We start from the raw sequence: 23,282 nt of genomic DNA, 5'->3' as shown, positions 1-23,282 counted from the left end.
AGCACGTATAATGTATCTGAATGGATGTGCTTCCCGTGACAATGTAATTCGATTATTTAGAACCACACGGCAGCAGCACCAGCACTACCTGTAAAAGGTTGCGAAGGCGTCTGCGTCGGCAGCAGCACCGACAGCAGCAGTAAACGTGTCTGCAGTGTCAGGCACATATGCAAATAAAGAAAAGGAACCAACGTGAAGGCGTATTGGCAATGAGTGGATACCGTGCTGTTTTGAAGGCGAAGCACCTAAGGGCCGAGCCTTGTGCCCCCCCCCCCCCCCTCGTCATTGTCGTCGTCCATAATTCTGGTTTGCATGGAGTCCGCTAGGGACGCTGCGGTGCACAAGGGCTACATAAGCGCTCGTTCCCGACGCGCGCTCTCTTTCTCTCTTCAGCCATGGATGATAACGGTCGCTTCTGATAACGGCGCACCCGCTATGGATTAACAGACTAGAGTGGCGGCTCAGCTGCAAGCGGAGCTGCTGCACCACCGCGACGCAGACAACAAGGGGACCCGGAGTCTAGGGCGCAGGAAGCTGTACAAAAATGGCAACGCCGGCAAGCTGACCCGGAGCTGAGGGCTCGCGAATCTGCAGCAAAACGGCAACGCCAGCATGCGGACCCGGAGCTGAGGGCTCGCAAAGCTGCAGCAGTGCGGCAACGCCGGCAAGCGGACCCGGAGCTGAGGGCTCGCGAAGCTCGCGCTTGAACCGAGCATCGGCGCAACCAATCTCATGTAGAGCACGCTTCCGGCGTTTTGCCGCCGCTTCCCGCGCTCTCGCCGCCTCTGGGTCCGCTTGCCGGCGTCGCCGTGCTGCTGCACTGATCACAAGGCAGTCTTAATGAAGAGAAAACGAAGTTCGCACCTCAATACCATATACGACTAATAAAACAGCATTGTATATACTGTACACATGTGTTGTCACTCATTTGCATGTTCGAGGGGGCAATGTACGGGGGATTCATGGTTACCCGTATGATCTCCCGGTGCTTCGCCCACTCATCATCATTCACTTCGTGGATATGCGGTGTTTTTTATAGAATCTGCTAAATTACCACGATTGCTTTCACGTAGCCTGTACCAATGAGGTGTCGCTACTGGAGATAATTGCATCATTCCACTGCAACACTACATGAGCCTTTCATTTAGTATCTGTGAATAGACAACCTTGCGGTCATTAGCAGAATGTCGTAGCCACTTCTCTGGGCAGCAGGCGTTTGCCGGTTTATTTGCTGCTGCTGTTGCAACTGTCAACTTGATGCGTTTATCTACTGGCATCATCATTTACTCTACTGTCATCATCATTTATCTACTGTCACCGCCGTCTGCACTGTGCATGGGAGGATATAGGACTTCGTCAAAGCTCAACACTTTTCGCTCCACCATATTTACTGTTCTCGGACACTTTGCAGGCTCTACACAGCTTTGCCACACAGCCTCCGCACAGTTCCTTTTCAACAGGCGAAGTCGTGCTGACACAGATCACCTGGAATGTCAAGCACATGATGCTCCCTTGGATGTGCATTCATACGTAAATAGTAGTATAATTGTACATATATTTCTAAATAGTCATATCAAGTGCCAGTGATGTTCTTGAAAATTGTTTCTTCCTCACAGTAAATGAAAAATTACAACACATCTTCGGTGCCATGTTTATTCAAAGTGAATAACAGTCATCAAGGTACAAATCAATGTACACGGGGTACGATTTCACGGTGTCAAACTAACAGTACGGTTTTCACTATATGAGATCTAATACATTGTGAAAGGCCGCTGGCACAAATTAAATCACAGAAATGTGTGATATTGATAATGTTTTTCTTTTGGCTCATCCACAACCATTTGCGTTCACCCAGCAACTTCACAGCAGAAAAGGTGTTGCAAGTCTGGCATGCTATGCATCCGCCATGTTTGTAGCACAAAACAGATGTTATTTTCAATGACTACTCCCATAAGAACACCAGTGTGAAAGTGCAGTCACACGCTTTTAAAGAACGACACACGTGAGAAAATACCGTAGACTTTTATAATGTGCCATATAAAATACCAACAAGAACAGCCTGGCAGTGAACGTTGTAAAACAATGACCACATCGATGGCTACGTTGACTGTATCAAAAATTGTTCTCAACAACAATGAGGAATAGATTGTATTGCTATCACCGATATGGAAACCTGATATATCACAATAACTGTTGCAAGTAACAAGCACTTGTTGCTGAGAGAAATAATAGTATGGCCACTTGTGCCTTCCATAGGGCAAAAAAATTTGAAATTGGAAACACGACATATATATAGCATGAAAATCATAACAGTGGATTTCAATACCTGTTATCACAGCATTTGTGTGTGAAACACTGGTGTGGCTAAAATAATAGTCGCCACATAGTCAACATGTTCCTTGAAAAGCAGCAAATACTTACATAGCACATAAACAGCAAAACGAAAGCACACACCTAACCAAAAGGATGAAACATTAGACGTACAGTTCCCTCACTGCCGTTCTCACTGATACAAACTTGCTCAGCAAGTTAAACTACACATTACAAAAAAACACAATAAATTATGCATTATGCGAAGTGCAACATATTAAAAAAGTAACAACATATTTAAAAAAACATGTAATGGTGACATCTCTCACCACCACGGTGTAAAAAAGGAAGGTGATCCGACGGCGGCGCCAGGCGCGGCCAGTTAGTGTGACTCTACGCACGCCGCTGCCGCAAGGGGCAGCACCTGTTCTGGGGGCCACTTTTTCGCTCGCTTTGTTGGCGCTTTTATGGGCACGCGCGGCAGAAGTGCTTTATTTCGATGAATATATGTCGTTCGCCTGCTTAAAACGAAAAAGACTCTACTTGGTTGGAGGAACGTCCCTTTATATTTCTGCCGACATTCCGATTGACTCCGATGCGGCGAGCAGCGGTAAGCGCAGCGCGCCGTATGCTCGAGCAGACGATGCGTCTCTCTCGTGTTCGAAATGACGGTATTTTGACTGTAAGTGGCATGAAACCTTCTACCTGCTCAGGATTTGGCGTCTGAATAACGAAAAATTGCATATCGTTGGGTATACGTGTTTAAATGCTGACGGAGGTCATAAATTATCCACAGTTGTGCCGCTTCTCCAAGGCCTCCTGAACACGTGCTGCCCCTAGCGGCGGCGCTCACTTCCGGTCACACGAAGTGGCCGCTCTCTCGCCCCAGTGCGGGCGCGCCGTCGGAACACCTATCGTCTTACACCGTGGTCACCACTACGGCTGAGGCGGCTCGCGGAGGCCATGGGCGAGGGCAGCCACGAGCTGTCGCAAGGTGGTTGCGATGAGGGCAGTCGCCTCCCGCAAGCCCCTCGTCTCCACCACCAGCTGCTGCTGCACCGCGAGGGAGGCCCTCAGCTCCTCCACCAGCTGCTGATGATGCTGCGAAAAAAGTGCACTTGCTGCAGCTACAGGATACGAAATTAAAATTTTCATTTTACAATATTTGCAAGGGTTACACTTTCAGCTCGGTTACTCTAGAGGACAGTGAGAAAGTATGCATATGACGTGAGAAGTTGAACTGCAAGCTGTATATGATCTGTTATGTTACAAACATGTTCAAAGACAGAAAATGCTACCAAGCCACCTTTGTCACTAAGTAGTCAATGTCGGTGATCAGCTGAATTGACCTACAAAATATGAACATGCTGTGGTGGTACATGCAACCATGTAAATGTTTTGTAACTTGTGAAGTAACAGTATGAGAAAGCACTTGACAGAGGCTACATAAGTACACGAACCAATGAACACTTCAGCCCAAGGAATCCAGATGCCACTCATGAATGAGCAGGTTGTAAGTTACATTAAGCTGCACACTAATCCCCTCTTAAAAAATGGCAAGCTGGGCGAGTTGTACGTACCTGCCTGTTTTGATCAAGCAGCATCCGGTGGAAGCTGACGGCCTCCACGTTTGATGCCTCCGCCAGCTTCCCCTGCCTGGCGTATTCAGCTGGTGCCCTGAAGGCCGCATCCTCCAGTGGCTGCTGCTGTAGACAGGGGCGTAGCCAGAAATTTTTTTCGGGGGGGGTTCATCGGCCCGACCGGGGGGGAGGGGGGGGGGGGGGCAAGCGTCTGCTTTCCACTACGTGACGTGATTGATAGTAAGTATCGGTAGTTTAATCACACTCTATGCATGTATATCAAAGACATGGGACCCCCCCCCCCCTCGCGTGTGTGTGTGGCACTGTGTGCTTGTGAAGAAATTAAGTAAAAAGTAATGTAAGCTTAGTAAAATACAGTAAGTACGACAGGTACAGTGGGCGTTCGGAGCAACCGTCTCTCATCGCACCACTGAATGGACCAGTCTTCGAAAACGCATCATTGAGACGACCCGCCCGATCGGAGAAGAGATCATTAATTGTTAATCTCCGTTAAGCGTAGATGGCGTCGTCCTCGTCGGGGCGAAGTGCGTTTCACAGGTCAAGGACGGCTATACATGTGAAAATGCACGTGTTACCAGGCTATACCTACTCCCATAGCAATAGCTTGTTCGCTGCGTCTTTGCGCTAGAAAACTTAAATACGCGCAAAAACGAGTAATGCTTTTTTTTTAAATTTTTTTTTACGAAGCTTTCGTCGCCTTGCATTTCCTGCGGCAAGTGCATGGGCCGCTGTGTCTTCCGCTGTGTGCGAGCGTGCAGCCGTCATTTGCCTTTACGTCAACAGATTCAGAATTATACAGAATATTTCACCGCACTGCATAGTTATGGCATGTGTACGCATTTTCAGTAGTGCGTGCGAGTCATTTCTGCTTCACTTAGGCCGGTGCAAACAGGAAGTGGCCTTGTACCTCACAGAATCTCGACTCATTGGTGTACTAGTGATGCAGGAATGAACTCCGGTCTTGTTCAGTGCATAGTGCACATAATCAATTTCTCAGGACGCGTGAACTCCGACGAGAACTGTCAGCGCCTGCAACAAGAGTTTACTTACGCTGTACTGCGCACAGCAGTAATCCATGCTTGTCGGCTGTCTGTTTCGTGCATTCTGTTGCGAGTCGGTGGAATTTCACTGCTGGCATCAACCCTTTCGTGTGTACATTGCTGGTTTGGGATTCCACAACACAACAGCAACTACCAGCCTTTCGTAATTGCTGGTTTGGGATTCAGCAACACAACAGTAACTACCAGCCTTCCGTAGGGGCGCAATCGCAAACGAGAGACGTTTTGCGCTGCAGACTATGGCTACGTTCACATTTGGGAAGCGGCAAGCGGGTGGAGAGGCCAAAGCGGCCGGAAAATCTTTTCCGCGCATGTCCAACTTCACATTTGTTTTGCTACCACCGCGGCCGCGCTGCCGCTTTCGTCCACATCCATCTAGTCTGCGTACGTTTGTCGGCGTGGTGGCGCTCATTATCGCATTATTTCGAGCGGTATGTTCATTCACTGACCCACCCGTCATCAAAAGTGATCATCTTGCGCAATTTCGCGTGTCATCTGCGACCTTCGGTAAGTTCCTCGTTGGCGTTCTGTAATTCTCCTCACACGGGCGCGGTAGCGCTGTGTCACAGGTTGCTGCCTATAGGCGTGATTATATTTCTTTAATAGCTTTTATTTCCAAGTTGTAATAACATTTCATCATTTCGTATTATTTTCGGCGCCTCCAGGACACGAAAGCGGCAACGGGAACACCAAAGCTAAAACCCGGGCTGGCCCTTGTGTTGAGGCTCGCCGAAGCCTGCGCGTCCTACGTGAGACCTACGCTCCCAATCTATCGTCGCGACGAGAAAAGCACCCTGCGACTTCTGCAACATACCGTGCACGTGCGAGGAGAATTATGGAGCGCCAACGAGGAATCTGCCTAACTATTGTCTTCCATGGAAGTGGAAGAAGAAATGGCTTTTATACTTCTACCTACTTGTTTTCTAGAAATCGACAATGAATAAACAGAAGACAAGAAAACCTCGGAAACGGCAGTGGTGGGTTCGCCTGGCTTTGCAAAAGTGTAAGTTGGGTCACGCTAAGGCTTCGTTGCCGCACCTCCTGTCGCGCGACGTTGAATACTATCGCGAGTATTGCTGACAGTACGTTTGAGTGCCACTCTTGTCGTAGAGGAAGGGGTGGTTCTTGATCGCGTCGATCAGCATTACAGCCTACACTTTTGGTGCCATGTTCAATGTTACGACCGGAAGTTTACATGCTAGTGTAGCTAATTCCGGTCGAGCAGAACGACTTTCCGCCGCGTTTCCACTTCGCCATGGCGAAAAAATCGGTCCGAGACCAATTTGGCTCGCCGCCTGTTTTTCTGCCTGTTTTGCCGCCTAGGCGGGCGGATTTTTGCAAGATTTTGCCGCTTCCGACAGCTTCGAGACGAAGTTCCTACGCGAACGCGGCCTAACCGGCACCTGAAGGGAAGCGGCGGAAATGTATACCGGAAATTTCGACCACCTGGGGACTTTAACGTGCACCTAAATCTAAGTAAATGGGCCTCGAGCATTTTCGCCTTCATCTAAAATGCGGCTGCCGCATTTGTTGCTTCATTTGTTGCGCATTTGTTGCGCATTTGTTGTTTCAGAATGCGGACGCCACATTCGCGCCCAAAACCTCACAGAGTGTCAAGGCCTTGACAAACACCGTGACAGTTTTTTTCCATATGCAGACATGATTCGCTGTAAATTACCAACCCAAACGGAAGCGCCCAGGAATGAAAGTGTGAAAGTAGCACCGGTTTCTTGAAATATGTCAGCGCGAAGCGACGAGAGGAAAGGGTGGGTTAGTGGGGGGGGGGGGGGGTGCAAGAAATTTCGGGGGGGGGGGGGGGTTTGAACCCCACCAACCCCCCCCCCCCCCCCCTTGGCTACGCCACTGGCTGTAGAGGTGGCCTGCGGGGCTGCTGCTGAGCTGCTGGTGAGCTGATGGTCGTTAAAAATTAAATGGGCAAAGAGGATAAAAAATTCTTGTGTCATTCTATGCTGAACATTGACTGGTTCATTATCATAGGTGGAAACATAGGAAACTAGTCCCGGCAACAAACTCTAGGCAATATGAAGCGTACATCTGGATAAATAAATAAAGCGACACCACAGTACACAAAATGCTGCACCAATATTAATTTCTACACGACAACTTGAACGCTACAGAAGCTGCATTAAAAGTGGTATGAATGTTCAAACAGAATATAGTTTCGTCTTGCACAGTCACATTATAGGTGACGCATTTCTTTGTAGGTGACTATGTGAAATATATTTTTTCTGTTTAAAATGTCAGGCTTCGCATTGAAGGCTTCGCATTGCAATTGCTGTTAAAGTGCCTTACGTGCAGTGCCGCTCATCCCCCGCTCTGTGCCCACGGACACAAGGGGTGGTGCTGTCTGGAGAGGCACGCGGGCGGCAGCGGCCTCCTCCTCACTGGAGCTTGCCTGCTGCAACAACAGAGCATAGTAGACACACTGTGTAAGCGTTGCACCCGATGAATATAATTTCAATACTGTTATTGTTGCTTCAGTTCCATGAACTGTTTGCCAAGTCTATTCAGATTTATTCACTCTGTACAGAACCTACTTCATGCATCAACTGACTTACTCGTGACTACACATTCTTCACAGAGTAACGAACGATATAATCAATCACAGGATGTTTCTGAACAGCATTGGTTTCGTACGTTATTCTAGTGGGGCCAGATTTGCATTTCTGCAAAATATTGATATCATATGCTGGCATGTGCTCTTCATTATTATTATTATTTGATTTGTAAACATATACACAGGAAAGAAAAAACGAGGAGCAAGCCGGTTCACATAGCAACACAAAAGGCTACGCACCTCGGCGTCATCCTAGAAGAAATCCACCGGCGCGTAGCCTGGGCCGGTCCGGCTTAAAACGTCGATGACACGGCCCTCCAGCCCGCCCAGCTTGCCGCCTCCGGTTGCCGCCTCGCCTCTCTACCGACGTCGCCCATTACGTAAGGACATGCCGAGACTGTCAGCGCCGCAAAACAGCGCCGGCAAGGCCAGCCGGACTTCTACAGCCGATCGAGCCACCTCGTCGACAGTTCCAGCAGATCGGGATGGACTTATTGGGGCCTTTTTCGATGTCGACGACCGGGAATTAATGGATCGTCGTGGCTACGGACTACCTCAGCCGCTACGCCAAAACAAATGCCTTGCCCAAAGGCAGTGCCGCCGAGGTTGCCCGATTCTTTGTTTAGAACATCCTCCTGTGTCACGGTGCCCCAACGACGGAGGTACGGCCTTTACGGCAGAACTAACTCAACCCATCCTGCGATACAGCCAGACAAGCCATCGCTGGACCACCACCTACCACCCGCAGACGGATGGCCTCGCCGAGTGCCTAAATAAGACCATCGCCGACATGCTGACAATATACGCCGACGTCGAACACAAGACGTGGGATGCCATCCTTCCGTATGTGACCTTCGCATACAACACGGCCGTGCAAGAAACGACGCACATGGCGCTGTTCAACCTGGTCTACGGGAGGAAGCCGGCAACGACGCTTGACGCCATGCTACCGGACGTCACCGAAGAAGAAAATCTCGACGTTGTCACCTATTTGCAGCGTGCCGAAGAAGGTCGACAGCTCGCCCGACTGCGCATCAAGAACCAGCAGAGAACCGACAGCCGACACTACAACCTTCGACGACGCTACGTCGAATACCAGCCCGGCAACCGTGTTTGGGTCTGGACTCCAATACGCCGACGAGGACTTACCGAGAAACTATTACGTCTCTATTTCGGACCATATAAGATCATCCGACGTATTGGCGCACTGGACTGTGAGCTCGTGCGAGACAGCATTTCACAATCACAGCGGCGCCGAGCACGACCTGAAGTCATCCACTTGGTGCGTCTTAAGCCTTTCTACGCCAGCTGACGAACTTAGATACTTTGTTGCTTTGTTTTCTTTTGTTTGTCCTCTCTGTACGCGTGTTTTTTTTTCACTTTTGTGTTTGTAGCATCGGGAGGGTATTGACACGTATACATGTTTATCTTTTTACACTGGTGACCGCTTTTCACCAGCTGCTAAACGTTATCGCTAGGCACAGGACGCGCCTGCATGTATCGGAAGTTTTTCGAACGTTATCGATGCTTCTATCCGTTGTCTCTTGCCACCGACGCTCATGTAATCTGATTGTGTGAGCGACGCGAATTGTGTAGAACTTTCTGGAAGACACGCGGGTACCAGGGATTAATATGGAACCTTCGATGACTCATGTATAAAAGCCGACGCGTTTCGCCGCTGATCAGATTTTCGACGATCGCCGACTGTGTTCGCCGCTATTGTTGTGCTTTGAGTGTAGCTTGCTTTTGCGGGCACAGGTTCGCCCAATAAACGATCAGTTTCGTCATACACAGTTTTACGACTGTTTTCTTCACTGTGACTACAACGTGACAATAATACATTGGTCAGCGTTGTCTCATCCCCCCATTTGTTGACTGCGCTCACCCTGTGGTAAGTTACCAACCAGTCCTCGACCTCTTGTTCGTCAGTCCCGCTGAATATCGTTGGGTGACGCTGAGGCAGCACGCCGGGACAGTCGGTGGCTTGAGTCTGGTGGTTTCTTGCGGCATGGATGGCGCTGGACGCAGAGTATGGCTTCGTAGTTCCAGGTTGGGAGACTGGGAGAATACCCAGCACTTTTCCACCAAACTGTAAGAAGGTTTATTTACCAGCAGGGCTACGTAACAACAGCCTTGGCCCCAGAGCGTCGGTCGCTGTCTCACGCTCTCCGGGCTGCCGGACTTCGTCTTCTCTCAATACACGATATTTTTTTATCGCGATACGCTTTGAGAATTCGCGCGATTAAACGCAGCTGGGGCATACCCGGTGATACGCTTTTATCACCGGGATTGGATGGTCGTGAGCTCCGGGTGGCCGCCCTCTTTAATGCCTACGTACACAAACCATCAGCACCTAGCACATAACAGCTCTGCTGTAATAATTAAGACCCACAGTCGCCGTTCGGCAACATCAAAGTTAATCAGCACCAAACAAACTGCAGCGAAGTACCCACAACAAACATGACTCAAACTGTGCGCACACCTTTCAAAACAAGTGGAATATTACCCAATTAAATTGTCAGTGCACAATACGCGGTAAAAAAAAACAAAGTGAACATGATCATGACTTCAGCTATGAAAACTTGTCATGATACGTTGAAGTTTTCTGGTGGCCATAACATTTGTAAAATTTAGTGGACAGATATATGCATATTTAGCATAAGTATAATGCCCGTGCGCTGAATGAACACAGTATGAAAGCATCCAGGGCTGAGATAGTGTAATGATTCTATAGCAGCACTTGTCTTTATGCTACTTTGTGAGTAAGGCGATGAGCAACAGGAGAACAAGGTGAGAGCTGGAGCCAACGTTTCGACATGTGGACTTGTCTTTTTCAAGGCGACCTATGCTCTCCTCGGCACAGTATATCTAGGTAGGGTTCTTCTAAATGGGGAGAAGGTATGGCGGGTGGCTGAGGTAACAAGCTAGAGTGTGTTAGCGCCGAGAGTGCAGAACTCAAAAGAAAGATAATGCAGTACTGATAGCCGGTGCAGGAATTTGAGGCAGCGCCGTGTGTTAGTCGGTTGACGTGTGATTGTACATTCCTCTTTCCGTGGAAGGGGCCTGGATGACGGAGACGGGGGGGGGGGGGGGGGGGGGCGTTATCTGCTCTGCTGGAGGTCAGTGAACTATCGTGTCTGACAGAGAGAATAAAAATTGCGGCAGAAGAATGGTGCTCGTGGAAAAAAGAAAGAAAAAAAACCCGGGGGAAGTAAATATATAAATATAAGAACGAAAGGGATGAGTGAAAGCAAAGGGATGTTGGAATATTATTGACAATCGAATAATGAAAGAAAAAACAACTAAGCAACTCAATGAAAAATAATTAAGTGCTGTTGTCTATGGTTTGAATTTATATGCTTGACTGTTCCTTCTCTGAGAAACAATATATTGGCGAAACGAGACAATCTATGAACGTCAGGTTAAACGGACATCGCGCGGACACAGCTAAAAAGCTTCCCAAAGCGTCGCTGAGCATTTCAACCAACCAGGTCATAACTTTGATGAACATATACTTTACGTAATACTGTCAAATTTCCGCTCTGCGCGAGACAGAATATATAGAGAATTGTACCTCATCCATAAGTTCAAGACGTTGCAACCTGTAGGCATGAACGTTTCAAAGGGAGCTTTAGAATCTATTCGGTGTGCTAAAATTCAAACCATAGACATCAGCACTTAATTATTTTTCATTGAGTTGCTTAGCTGTTTTTTTAGTTATTCGATTGTCAATAATATTCCAACCTCCCTTTGCTTTCACTCATTCATTTAGTTCTTTTGTTTAGATATCCCCCGTTTTTTTTTCTTTCTTTTTTTCCACGAGCACCAGTCTTCTGCCGCGACTTTACTCTCTCTGTCAGACACGATAGTTCACTGACCTTCAGCAGAGCAGATACCACCTTCCTCCCTCCCCGCCGTCGAGGCCCCTTCCACGAAAATTGGAATCTACAATGACACGTCAACCGGCTTACACACGGGGCTGCCTCAAATTCCTCCACCGCCTATCAGTAGTGCATATCTTTCTTTTCAATTCTACACTCTCGCCGCTAACACACTCTAGCTCGTTACCTCACCCATCCACCTTTCTTTATATTCCTTTAAGAAGAACCTTCATCGTCTTGAATTTCCATCTCCCGCATTCCCCGTGTTTTCCCTGGATTTGTGAGTAAGTGTAGCATACTGCCGTTATCATAATTGACTGGCCATGTACAGTGAATTATAAGAACGGAATATAGAATTAAGGGAAAGAAATCGATACATTATGTCAACGCTGCTGATTCTCTGCAGCACACTTTTTGAGGTACTAGTTTAAAGACTAGGTATTCTGATTAGTTTATTTACTCCTACATTAAACTTAAATGACACCTAAATATGACACAAGGTTCAGGGGTACGTTTCTTCTTTCTGGGGTCTTACGTGCTAAAAGCAGTTCTGATTATGAGGCAGGCCGTAGTGGAGGGCTCCGGATTAACTTTGACCACCTGGGGTTCTTTAACGTGCACTACAACGCAAACACACGGGTGTTTTTGCATTACGCCTCCATCGAAATGCGGCCGCCGCGGCCGGGATTCGATCCCGCGACCTCGTGCTCAGCAGCGCAACGCCTTATCTAACTGAGCCACCGGGGCGTTTAAGGGGTGCGTATATATGCAGGGTAAAATTTTCAGCGAATTTCCACCACCACCTAGTTCAGCGTGATCTACGGTACATCATGTTGAAAAGCCAGCTGCCAAAGAATCAAGCATAGGTGTAACTTACAAGAATTGGCCATGGCTCCTTTCTGAACCTCAAAATCATTAATTCCGAATGAGAATTTGTGCATCTGAAATTCACGCTTCTGGCATGGCCTCCAGTTGCTACAACTTTATTAGCGTCATCCCATAACCGGTTGTCCTCAATGGCGTCAGTTTAGCTTCGTATGCCAGTTTCGTTGAAGCTTTTGATGACCTTGTCATTAGAAATGTTGATCTGCGCCTCTAGGACCAAGGGACACTACAGTTCCATAGCCAACCTTTCAAACATTTCTACTGGTTTTAGAGGATGATCACGAATAGTGAAAGTCTGTGATTCTTTTCATGTGGAAGACAACTGCTTATACATATGTCGCTCTCCGTTGAAAGTAAAGCCGATGCCACCACATGAATCGCGTCACCCAGTCGCTGCTTGCTTTGAAGTATGTAGCCGGGATGCCCCATTTCCTTGAAAATCGGAGAGCCCCGTTCTGTATCATTTCAATTCACACAGCACAGCTGTTTATTCAGAGGCATCTGATGCCGTAAAGCACTGCTACTTGACCTTGCCGATAAAAATGATTCTTCGGTCTGCGGAAATTTCCGCTTTTCTTGCCGGTAGCGTTCAGCTTTTCATGCTACGGTATCTAATAGCTGATGTGCACTTTGTTGACACTGAAGTACGTTCCCGATGAACAATTGCCATTCTAAAAAGCATGATGCGCAGCTTTAAGCTTGAAGCCGGTGCTGTAGCCTGCTTACCGCCTCTTGTAGCGTGCTCGTAGTCTGATCATTGCAGGCGTGTGCGGCACGATTAACGGCCCAATCACTGACGAAATAAACATTTAATGAATTCACAAGGAGCCTAGCGTCCACTTTATGATATTGCACGTTGTACATAGGACAGATACGATAGAGGCTAGTAAAGATCTCCCGCAGTCATATTCATTCTACTAAATAAAAAAATTTAGCACCTAATTTAGATCTAATTCTGCTGAAATCCTTAGCTTATGTAATTAAAATCCAGCGCTAATGCAGCTTCAATAACGTGAAACCTGGGGAAGTAAAAAGCAGTTATGCGCCAGTGCAGGAGTAGTGCTGAAGGGAGGCGCAAAAAAGCGCTTGTGTGGTGGTGGCGCCCTCTCTTCGCTGCGCTGGTACCATGTGGCGTTTCGGAACCGATTTTAACGAGTTTCTGCATATTAATGCGATTAATGCTTGATTATTGTAATATTAAATGATTCTGCATTATAGTAGTTTTTTAAACCAATTTTCATCAATTGCGCACTTGCTTTGACCCTGTTTTCAGCACTTCGTTAGTGTGATCACAACGGATGCCTCCGACAGCCCGGGCCCCTTAAGTACTTCGCACTTAAAGTACTCACGCCGAGGACCGCAGCCTGCGCTTTTTGCTGGGAGATGCCACCTTGGAACGCGCTTCGTTTTGCTCTCCCCGGACTAGGAGTGCCATCTTGCGGAGGTTAGAGAAAGTAGGCCATCGTGAGGCGGGAAATTCAAATTTTGAGTTTAAACACGCGTTTGCTAGTTGACTGCACGTGTTCAAGCCACGGAGTAAGATAAGACAGGAGCGCCGACTCTGCTCGTCTGGAAGGGACACATTCTGAAATGCCGGCTTCTGCTTCACGGTGTGTTCGCCAGACGGCGCTACGAATGATGAAAAACTTTGCAGCGGAGAGGCTGGCCCAACAATCCGAAGGAGCAAAGGCGCGGGGACTCTCTCGCGGCGCCTGCTTGCCTATCCGTTTATCGTCTGCTCCGCGCACGCCCTTACGCCTGTAGTGCACATAGCTCTTGCGGTTCACAGAGTGACGTTAGCAGGACAATGAGTAACACGAGAACAAGGTGAGGGCAGGAGCCAACGTTTCGACAAGTGGACTTGTCTTCTTCAAGGCAACATATGCTCTCCTCGGCGCAGTATATATAGGTAGGGTTCTTCTAAACGGGAGAGAAGGTGAGGCGGGTGGGTGAGGTAACGAGCGAGAGTGTGTTAGCGGCGAGGGTGTAGAATTGAAAAGAAATATAATGCGCTACTGATAGTCGGTGGAGAAGTTTAGAGGCAGCGCTGTGTGTTAGCAGGTTGACGTGTCATGGCAGGTTCCTCTTTTCATGCAAGGGGTCTGGACAAAAGGGGGAGGGGGTCTGCTCGGCTGGGGGTCAGTGAACTATCGTGCCTGCCAGGGAGAATAAAAGTAGGAATGAAGGAAAGAGTGGAGAAGGAAAGGCAGGGAGGTTAACCAGTTCAGCACAACCGGTTTGCTACCCTACACATGGGAGCGGGATGAGGGGGAATGAAAGATGGGGAGGAGAGAGAGAGAGAGCACACAGAACAGCACACACATAGTCAGTCACAGTCCGTGAGAATAAAAGTAGCGTCGGAAAAAAGGTGTTCAGACGCACAAAAAAAGGTGGTAAAGCGCGGGGGTGTTGATATATAGATAAAAGGACGAAAGGATTGAGTGACAGCAATAGGAGGTTGGCATATTGTTGGCAATCGCATAAAAATAAATAAAAATATAAAAAATACAAAAAATCACCTAAGCAACTCAATGAACAATCACTAAGTGCTGTTTCCTATACTTTTCAATTTAGCATAGCGAATAGATTCTAAAGCTCCCTTTGAAACGTTCATGCCTATTGGTTGCAATGTAGTGAACTTATGAATGAGGTACGATTCTCTATATTTTCTGTCTCGTGCAGTACGAAAATTTGATTGTAGTATGTAGAGTTTAAGTTCATAAAAGTTATGACCTGATTGGTTGAAATGTTCGGCGACGGCTTTGGGAAGCTTTTTAGCTGTGTCCGCGCGATGTCCGTTTAGCCTGATGTTCATTGATTGTCCCGCTTCACCGATATATTGCTTCTTACAGAAGGAACACTCAAGCATATAAATTACATCGGAGCTAGTGCAAGTAAAGCTAGTTTTCACTTCGTGTGTGTAACCATTTGCGGTACTTTTAATTTTAAGGTCACTTTGAAGGTGCTTACAGGTTTTGCACCTGGGGCGAGAACATGATTTTATAACGGGGGAATGATGTTGGTTGACTTTTGAATGCACCAACATGTCTTTAAGGTTTCTGCGGCGGCGATAGGTAACCCTTGGTACATCCGGGAACGCTTTTCTCAGACGCTCGTTACTTGATAATATTGGGTGGTATTTTCGTAGGATGTTGTTTTACGGAAACAAATTACGGAAACTAAGACGGAAACAAAAACTATAGCAAATGGTAAGGCGATATAACGGCAGTTCGGGTGGTCTCAAGCAATGACAGACAACAGCGATAAGAAGTTTTTATGCAAAAGCTGACGTTTATCACTCTTTTTTTATCTGAGCACGCATCAAGTGCTAAGATGCTTCGCTTGCTTCTTTGTTTCTCGCGGTGCTTTTCGTGTCGCCCGGTTCCCTTGCGAGCAGAATCGCCACATTCTCATTAAACATAATAATTGGCAATTCCTGCTAGTGTTTCCTGCTCATTATTTCACAATAGAAGCTCTGATTATGCGTCTGCATACCTGGGGAATCATCTCGAAGGCAAGGCTGAGAATTTACGGGGTAGCCAGCCGGTATTTACACTGGCTAACCTCCTTGCCTTTGTTTCCCTTTTTTTCTCTCTCTCTACATTACGGCATGTCTCTGGACAAGGAAAGGCACCTGCACTCTGTGTAGTTGTAGATAAATTTAAATTGAGCTCCTCTCGTCCTTCCGCATTGGCGTCTTCCGGTTCCTCCTGGGATTCAGCATCATTGAGCTACACCAGGCTTCCCTAAACAAATTGAAGGAACGGCTCCGCTTCGAAGTCGAGGCACTTTCTTTACATCTAGTAGGACATCGCCTTTGTCTTTGCTGAAGTAACTATCAAAAATAAGCTGCTTCTCGAAGTGTCGCACACATATTTTGTCCATTGCTTTAAGCGCTCACTTACTTTCAGGAATTTCTTGTCTCCACTGGTGCAGTAGCTGAAGATCAGATGGTGCCGCGAAGAGCGAAAACTTCTCGCGTCCTTTGCCATACCCAGATTTACAGCCGGGAACAAAACACTGTCCTGTTGCTCAGTCTCTTCACGCACAAGTATCAATCAAGATACCTTGTTCCGTCAGGCATGAGTAAACATACTGCAGACATGGTAAACAAAGCGAGGAAGACGAAAATTCCGCACCTTCGCTTCCGCGCAGACGTACAGGAGTGAAAAGCAAGTACTTCTGTTGTGTCTTTTTGTACAGCATCATTTATCGTCTGTTTCCTCTAAAGACATCTAAAATGTTTAGTATGCGTGCATAAAAGCGCTACCGCGTATGTATATATTATATATATAGTATACACATATATATACATCTATATATGTATATATTTTTTGTGTTTGATTGCTGTCAAATTGAGACGGCCGCGCGTCCACGTTTGTAGCAGACGACACGCTCTACGGGTGCCGCGCTGCCGGTCCTGCGCCGCCGTCGCCGCCGGTCTCCGCCACTCAGCGCATGCGCACATGGAAGCAAGTTGTTGAGTGTTTTCCACGCGCCTCGAAAGATTGCGCTACGCGATGTATAATTTGCGTTGCACGGTTTGTCCCGAGCGAATGCGTTGCGCGGCGGCGGTGTCGGCGCTCCTGTTTGTCGTACTCCGTGGATCAAGCTGCTGTTCACAATTGGGGACGTAGGAGGCTATAAATATCGAAAAACGTACATAAAACAAACAAAATAAAACGTAAGCATTGATAAAATCACCACGCTCACACACATTGAAAGCACATTTAAAACATTGTGCGCGCAATGCAAAAAAAAAAATTCGCAGTTTCGCCCGAAAGGCGAAGCATCAATTGCGGTAGCAAATTAGTAGAGAGCTATTCGGAGTAGGGATAGTAGTTTTATCGGCTGCATAAACTTGGACACATTCGACTACTAACTGAATTAACAAGCGTGGTTTCAGCGCGCACAAGCAAACATGAATACATCACACTGAATGACCGCAGACAACGACTGTCAAAACGCTGGCAGCAAGCGCAGCCGCCGCAGTGGGCGAAGGCTCGTGCGGTCTATCGCTTCAACGGAACCTGAGCGGCGAATGCAAAGCGCATACAAAGGTCACAGCCGTGTGGAGATAACAGACGGTGCGGGCGACTGCCACAGCCGCGGGCAAAGTACTAGCGCAGTTGTTGGCAGAGTAGAAGCTGCGCCCTCCCCCTTCCTCCCACGCTGCCTTCCCGCTTTCTTGCTTTCGCGTGGGAGATTGAGTGGCAAGTTCCCCGTACGCCCAGTTGCAAGATGCGCCTTTCGTGCCGGAGCACAGCGCCGCCCCGCTTCGCTCCCTCCCATACCCCCACGGCCTTTCGCGCGACGGTCGCGTTTGCTTTCCGCCGTGCGTTCGCTCTCCGTGATAGCGCGCGTCCCCCGCGCGCTTTCGCTCGCGCATACGGCGCGCGGCGACGATTTTATCGCCCTTGGACTTTGTACAGAACCTCAAGGCGACGCCGACGGCAGAAATTCGGTTGAAGTGTCCATATAATTGCTATCGCAATAAAAGGGAATAGCTCTCTTGAGATTGCGCGTAACCCGCGTCCACAGCCGCCGTGGTGGCCTAGCGGCCAAGGCGTAGCGCTACGAAGCCCGAAGGCACGGGATCGAATTCCGCACACTGCGGCCGCATTCCGATGGCGATGAAATGGAAAGCGTCTGTTTACCGTGCATTGGGCGCACGTTAATACGACGTGCCTCATGGTGAAATCGTGGTTTCCGCACGTAAAAATCTAGACAAATTTTTAAGCCGCACGCACGAAGTAAATTTCCCTGTAGCTTTTTTTTTACAGTGAAGCTGTTAAGGGCTTGGTTCTCGAGGATTGTGTGTGCGTGTAGAACAAAAGACTATCATAATCATTATTGGCTTGAATGTCACTGTCTTTTTGAGTGCAGGGCCCCACCTCCTTCCGGGCCGGCTGAGCCCCCGCTAACTCTGTTCTGTTGCGCAAGTCGATCTTATTTTAAGCTGCGTTCCCTTCTGAGTAGAGTTGGGCCCGGCTTCGAGGCTATCGCGGCAAGCCTGCTGAAAGCTGCGCCCGACTAAAGTTGAGCCCTGCTGGGAGGCTAGCGAGGCTAGGCCGGCGACGCGCGCCTTTCCCTCGCCCCTCCGGTTGCTCTGCATGCGTCTATTGAGATGGCCGCTGATAAATGGAAGGAAGGCGAGGAGGGCGCGGCGCGGTGGTCCAATCGCGGGGGAGAGCTAATCGGCTGCCATGCATGACTGTGCGTATATGCGCGCTCTCCCACTGCGGCGCATGCGCGCAGCCCTGCCGGCCTCGGCCGCCTGTGCTGCAGGCTCTATGTAGGTTCGCTCTCCCTGTTTGATGTTCTACAATTTTTTCATTGAGACTTTTCATCTAATTAGTATATATGTGACGTTGGTAAATAATTAGGACTAATTATTAATTAGGCGAAAAAAATTTAATCTAAGTATACCTCAGCGACGGCAAACAACATTACCTTGGTTCGGTTCATTAAGGTGGCATTTCCACATTTTTAATGCTTGGTACCAAGTTAACTGAAACACCCTGTATACTGTATCAGTGCCAGCTACAAACCGTTGTTGGACGACTATCAAGCCTCCTTTTCGCGAATTCTCATCCAAGCAGTTATTTTGTCCCTGGGGTGCTATATGCAGGAAGCGCTGAGTTTGGCGAAACTCGGGATCTTTACGAGCTCTGGCGACGCCCCAAGAGAAAAGAACAAATGCTCTATTCTGGACACGCATGGCGGCTGCACGGCCGCCATTATCCGCCATTTTGGCTATCTCATTGGCTTTCCAGAGGCCACGTGTTTTGAAATTTGTGCCGGGAAAGGGAAGTTTTGCAAAATGCAATTTTGCGTTTTCGTCAGAATGACGAAACGTGACGTGGAGCTGCAAATTTTATCGACTAATACTTTTTTCTGGTCCTTGGCACCTATATTGCGACTTTAGCGCTTTAAAAAGAAAGTGGACGGTAGCATGCAGAAGCCCGTGCAATGCATCTGCAATTTCGCGAATATGTGGTGGCGTACCAAGATAGCCGGCATGTCAGTTGTTGATTGGCTGAAGGAATATCCTGTGAGGAGCGTCACAGGAAGGGCCGTTTCGTAAACGTCAATTTGACGTTGCGTGACGTTGCACTGGGCCGCCATTGCTGAGATTTTCCGCCATAATTTGTGGTGCGACGAGCCGCGCGAATTATGGTAATGAGCGGCCATATGCAATGGCAGTGGCAACGCTGAGTAGGCGGGCGCTGCGTACCCGCATTGTAGCATACAAATAATAATGCACACAATACGAAAGGCAAATTTACGTATTTGTGTTTATTCAAAGCAGACACACAAAAAATGTTAGTGTTCGTGTATTTGCAGGGCAATTTCTGTTATTACTGTAACGTACCTTCCAGAAGGCATACCGTAGTTCGAGCCGTAGCCCGCGACTGCCGCGGTAGTCTTTCAGAACGTAGAGGCAATTGCGGTGCCTTTCGTTGTTCAGTGCCTTGAGTTGCAAGAAGACCGAGAGTTTCGTGAGCATCGCGATGCGTTCCAGATGCCCGAGGAATTGTTCCGGTATCGTTACCGACTAAGCAAAAACTTGGCACGGTGGCTATGCGAAGAGATCCGTCCAGTGCTTGTGCGAGAGCGTGTGAACACTGCCACAGCGTTGACTGTAGAAATGCAGGTACTGTGCGCGCTTCGCTTCCTTGCCACAGGCGGATTTCAAGGTGCGATTGCCAGTGATGAAAGCTCGGCTACTAGTCAATCTAGTGTAAGCCGCTCGATTCACGCAGTCGTCCAGGCGATCGTGGACTGCATCGGTGACGCGTGGATCTCGTTTCCGGACAGCGCCGCAGCATTGACTTCTGCATCTGAAGCGTTCGTGCGCAGACTGCAGATTCCAAGGTTGCGTCGGGGCTGTGGACGACACATTTTTGTGCATACGCGCACCATCGGACAGGTACGTTGCCAACAAGGCGGCTTAATTCTGCCGGAAGGACTATTACGCCTTGAACGTCATGGTGGTAAATCTTTATGAAACGTTTCGATGCTCATTACGGAATCGGAGAGAAAAATTAAATGTGCTTTTACGTGTGAAACTACGTTATGAATATGAGGCACGCCGTTTAATCATTTTGACCACCTGGGATTCTTTAATGTGTGCCTTATGTACGGTACAGGGGTGTTTTTGCATTTCGCCCCCATCGAAATGCGGCCGGGATTTTATCCCGTGCCCTCAGGCTTAGCAGCTCAACGTCACAGCCAATACTGCACCACCGCGGGTGTCAGAGAGAAAGGAAATGATTGCAGAGGAGAAAGGGCACTTAATGAAAGTGAAAGGTCAGTGTGACCCGTAAGTGAAAGAGGCCCAGTTTATTTTATGTAGTTTGCAAACTGGTTCGTTAAAAATTAAACATTGCGTATTACCACCCGGGAATGTTCGATCGCGATTGACAATGATCGCTGCTAAGCGGTACGTCGATTCGAATTAAGTTATACCCCAGTCACACGGGGCATTTTTGATCGCGATCAAGGCAAATCCTGATCGAATTTCTAAATCGTGATTGGCTCCCATGTGCTGCTGGCGCTGTTGAAGGAATCGTAATCGACAAGTTCGATATAATATCGAGCGCGGTCGCGGTTGAAAAGCCCCGTGTGAGACCAGTTTTAGGCTACTTCTAGGTCCAAAACACTTGACATTTCTTACTAATAGTGATGGTATAGTTATTAGGCGACGATCGCTAACAAGAAACTCGAGCACGATGCAGGGAACAGATCATGATTCAATGAAACCGGGTCGAACAATATGCAATGGAAAGTGACCATGTGACATCGGTATAAATGTGACGCCCCATTCACAGATTGACATACTTATGAACAGTTCAGACACAAGTTTTATTTCCGATGCACATGATCGCCTAAGAAAGAAAGTATTTGGTTAAATGAAACAATGCACGCGATCGTTTTGAAAAATGTTTATTTAAATTTTAACAAAATTGGAAGTACTGTAGATTCCTAGAAAAAAGGCACAAAAAACATACAGAGACACTGCTGAAAGCGAGGGCTCTGAAGAGAAGTCGGCGATGGCCCACGCAGGTACTGAGTTTGACTTTCTGCACTGCTCTGATACGTCGGCACTAGTCTGTGTGCGTTGTTCGCGGTGACGGAAACAAAGACCTGGAATACATTGAATTATTGTGAGCGCTGGTGGATTGAAGGCACGGTTGGACAATAATAACATGGGTGCAATTATAGCATCTCGCAATGTAGACAACCCATTGTGTATGTTTTGTTGCTTCTTACACAAGGACACTATGGTGCGCCTTACAAGATGCGAAGCCAACGGTAAAAACAAAAGAAAGAAAAGGATTGTCTGTGTTTGGTAGTGAATAAGAGTGATCTAATACACTGCGCATACACAAGAGCGAGTCGTACAAACTGAGGAGAAAGCTCTTGCAAGAGATTTGCTGGTGTTTCATCTGATTCTCACCGTAGAATGTAAATCGCATTGTCGGATCAGCATTGCAGAATTCTGATCTAGAGGGCAAGGATTATGCCCGACAGCATATGACCTAAATATTTCACTAGTTGACTGCCAAGCTTTCAGCTTTCTCCGCCGTCATGGAGTGCACTCTGCCTCGGAAAAAAGGAACACATTGTCTTTGATGGACAGTATAAATAAAATTGACCGGATGATTATTGAAGTGTATCATGGATGTGTCCTGCATTTTCTGTGCAAAGTATTAGTTGAAATGTAAGTAGTTCACAATTTTTTGCAGGTATGCGACGCAAGTCTGAAAATAACAGCCCTTGAAACTTCGTACCCAGGATCTGTGCACGACTCATTCGTGTGGAAAACGTCAAGCCTGTACAGAGAGTGCCGTTCTGGGAGCCTCCTTGATGGTGGTGAATACCTGCTCGGTATGTGATGTCACGAACATTTACCAAATTTAGGAACATTCTTAATATCACTCACATTTTGCTCACGAATGTACAGTAATGCTGGGCAGTTAAATGAGAAAGCATAGTTACCGTAACTTGTAAGGTGAAACAATATGAAATCAGTCATGCGCTTAAGTTGAGATGCACTCAAGTGAACACTTGGTGACTGAAAGTAATCGTATTCGTCAAGGCAGTATCCCATAATGTAATTGCAGTTCTTAGATGCTAAGCTCCTTTAAATAAGAATATGTGCTATTTAAATATATTCTCTAAGCTATGAAAAGGTTACTTGTTGTCTGATGTCTTCAAATGAGGTACTTGTTTAGTGTGCAATGCATTGTTAAATAATGTGCAGGTGACAGCGCATATCCACTGCAGCCATAGCTTGTCACACCCGTTCCTGGTAGTCACATCTCCGGCAGTCCTGCAGCTGCGTTCAACGCTGCCCACTCTTCGCTGCGGTCACTTGTGGAGCGCTGTATTGGTGTCCTTAAGATGCGCTTCGGGTGTCTGCAGCGGCACCGAGCGCTCTACTATGGGCCAGTGTTCACATCAAAAATCACTACAGCCTGCGCAGTGCTGCACAACTTGTGCATGCGTGCTGGGCTTCCAGAGCCAGATGACACCTCTGGCATCGACAACATTGCTGGAGACGCAGGAACATATGATGACGAAGATTTGGCTGAGGCGGGACTCTACAGGGCGGGCAGGCAGAAGCGTGACAGGATGCTGCAGATGTTCTGAACAGGCCAGCAGTTCACCACATTTGAGTAGCCACCCAGCAAATGGTAGCCATAAAGATTGTATATAGTCAATGCATCGTCATCATCATCATCATCAGCCTATATTTATGTCCACTGCAGGACGAAGGCCTCTCCCTGCGATCTCCAATTACCCCTGTCTTGCGCTAGCGTATTCCAACTTGCACCTGCAAATTTCCTAACCTCATCATCCCACCTGACTTTCCGCCGTCCTCGACTGCGCTTCCCTTCTCTTGGTATCCATTCTGTAACCCTAATGGTCCACCGGTTATCCATCCTACGCATTACATGGC

At 47.8% G+C, this 23,282-nt stretch overlaps 1 pseudogene; it reads left to right on the top strand.

Annotated features, from left to right (window-relative positions):
• Nucleotides 1-18,519: 18,519 nt before the first annotated feature.
• On the top strand, nucleotides 18,520-22,972 carry LOC125945057 (putative nuclease HARBI1; annotated as a pseudogene).
• Nucleotides 22,973-23,282: the final 310 nt, after the last annotated feature.

The sequence above is a fragment of the Dermacentor silvarum genome, chromosome 4 (genome assembly GCF_013339745.2).
Source record: "Dermacentor silvarum isolate Dsil-2018 chromosome 4, BIME_Dsil_1.4, whole genome shotgun sequence".
Lineage (NCBI taxonomy): Eukaryota > Metazoa > Arthropoda > Arachnida > Ixodida > Ixodidae > Dermacentor > Dermacentor silvarum.
The sequence above is the reverse complement of the archived record's forward strand: the minus strand, read 5'-3'. Positions and strand labels throughout refer to the sequence as shown.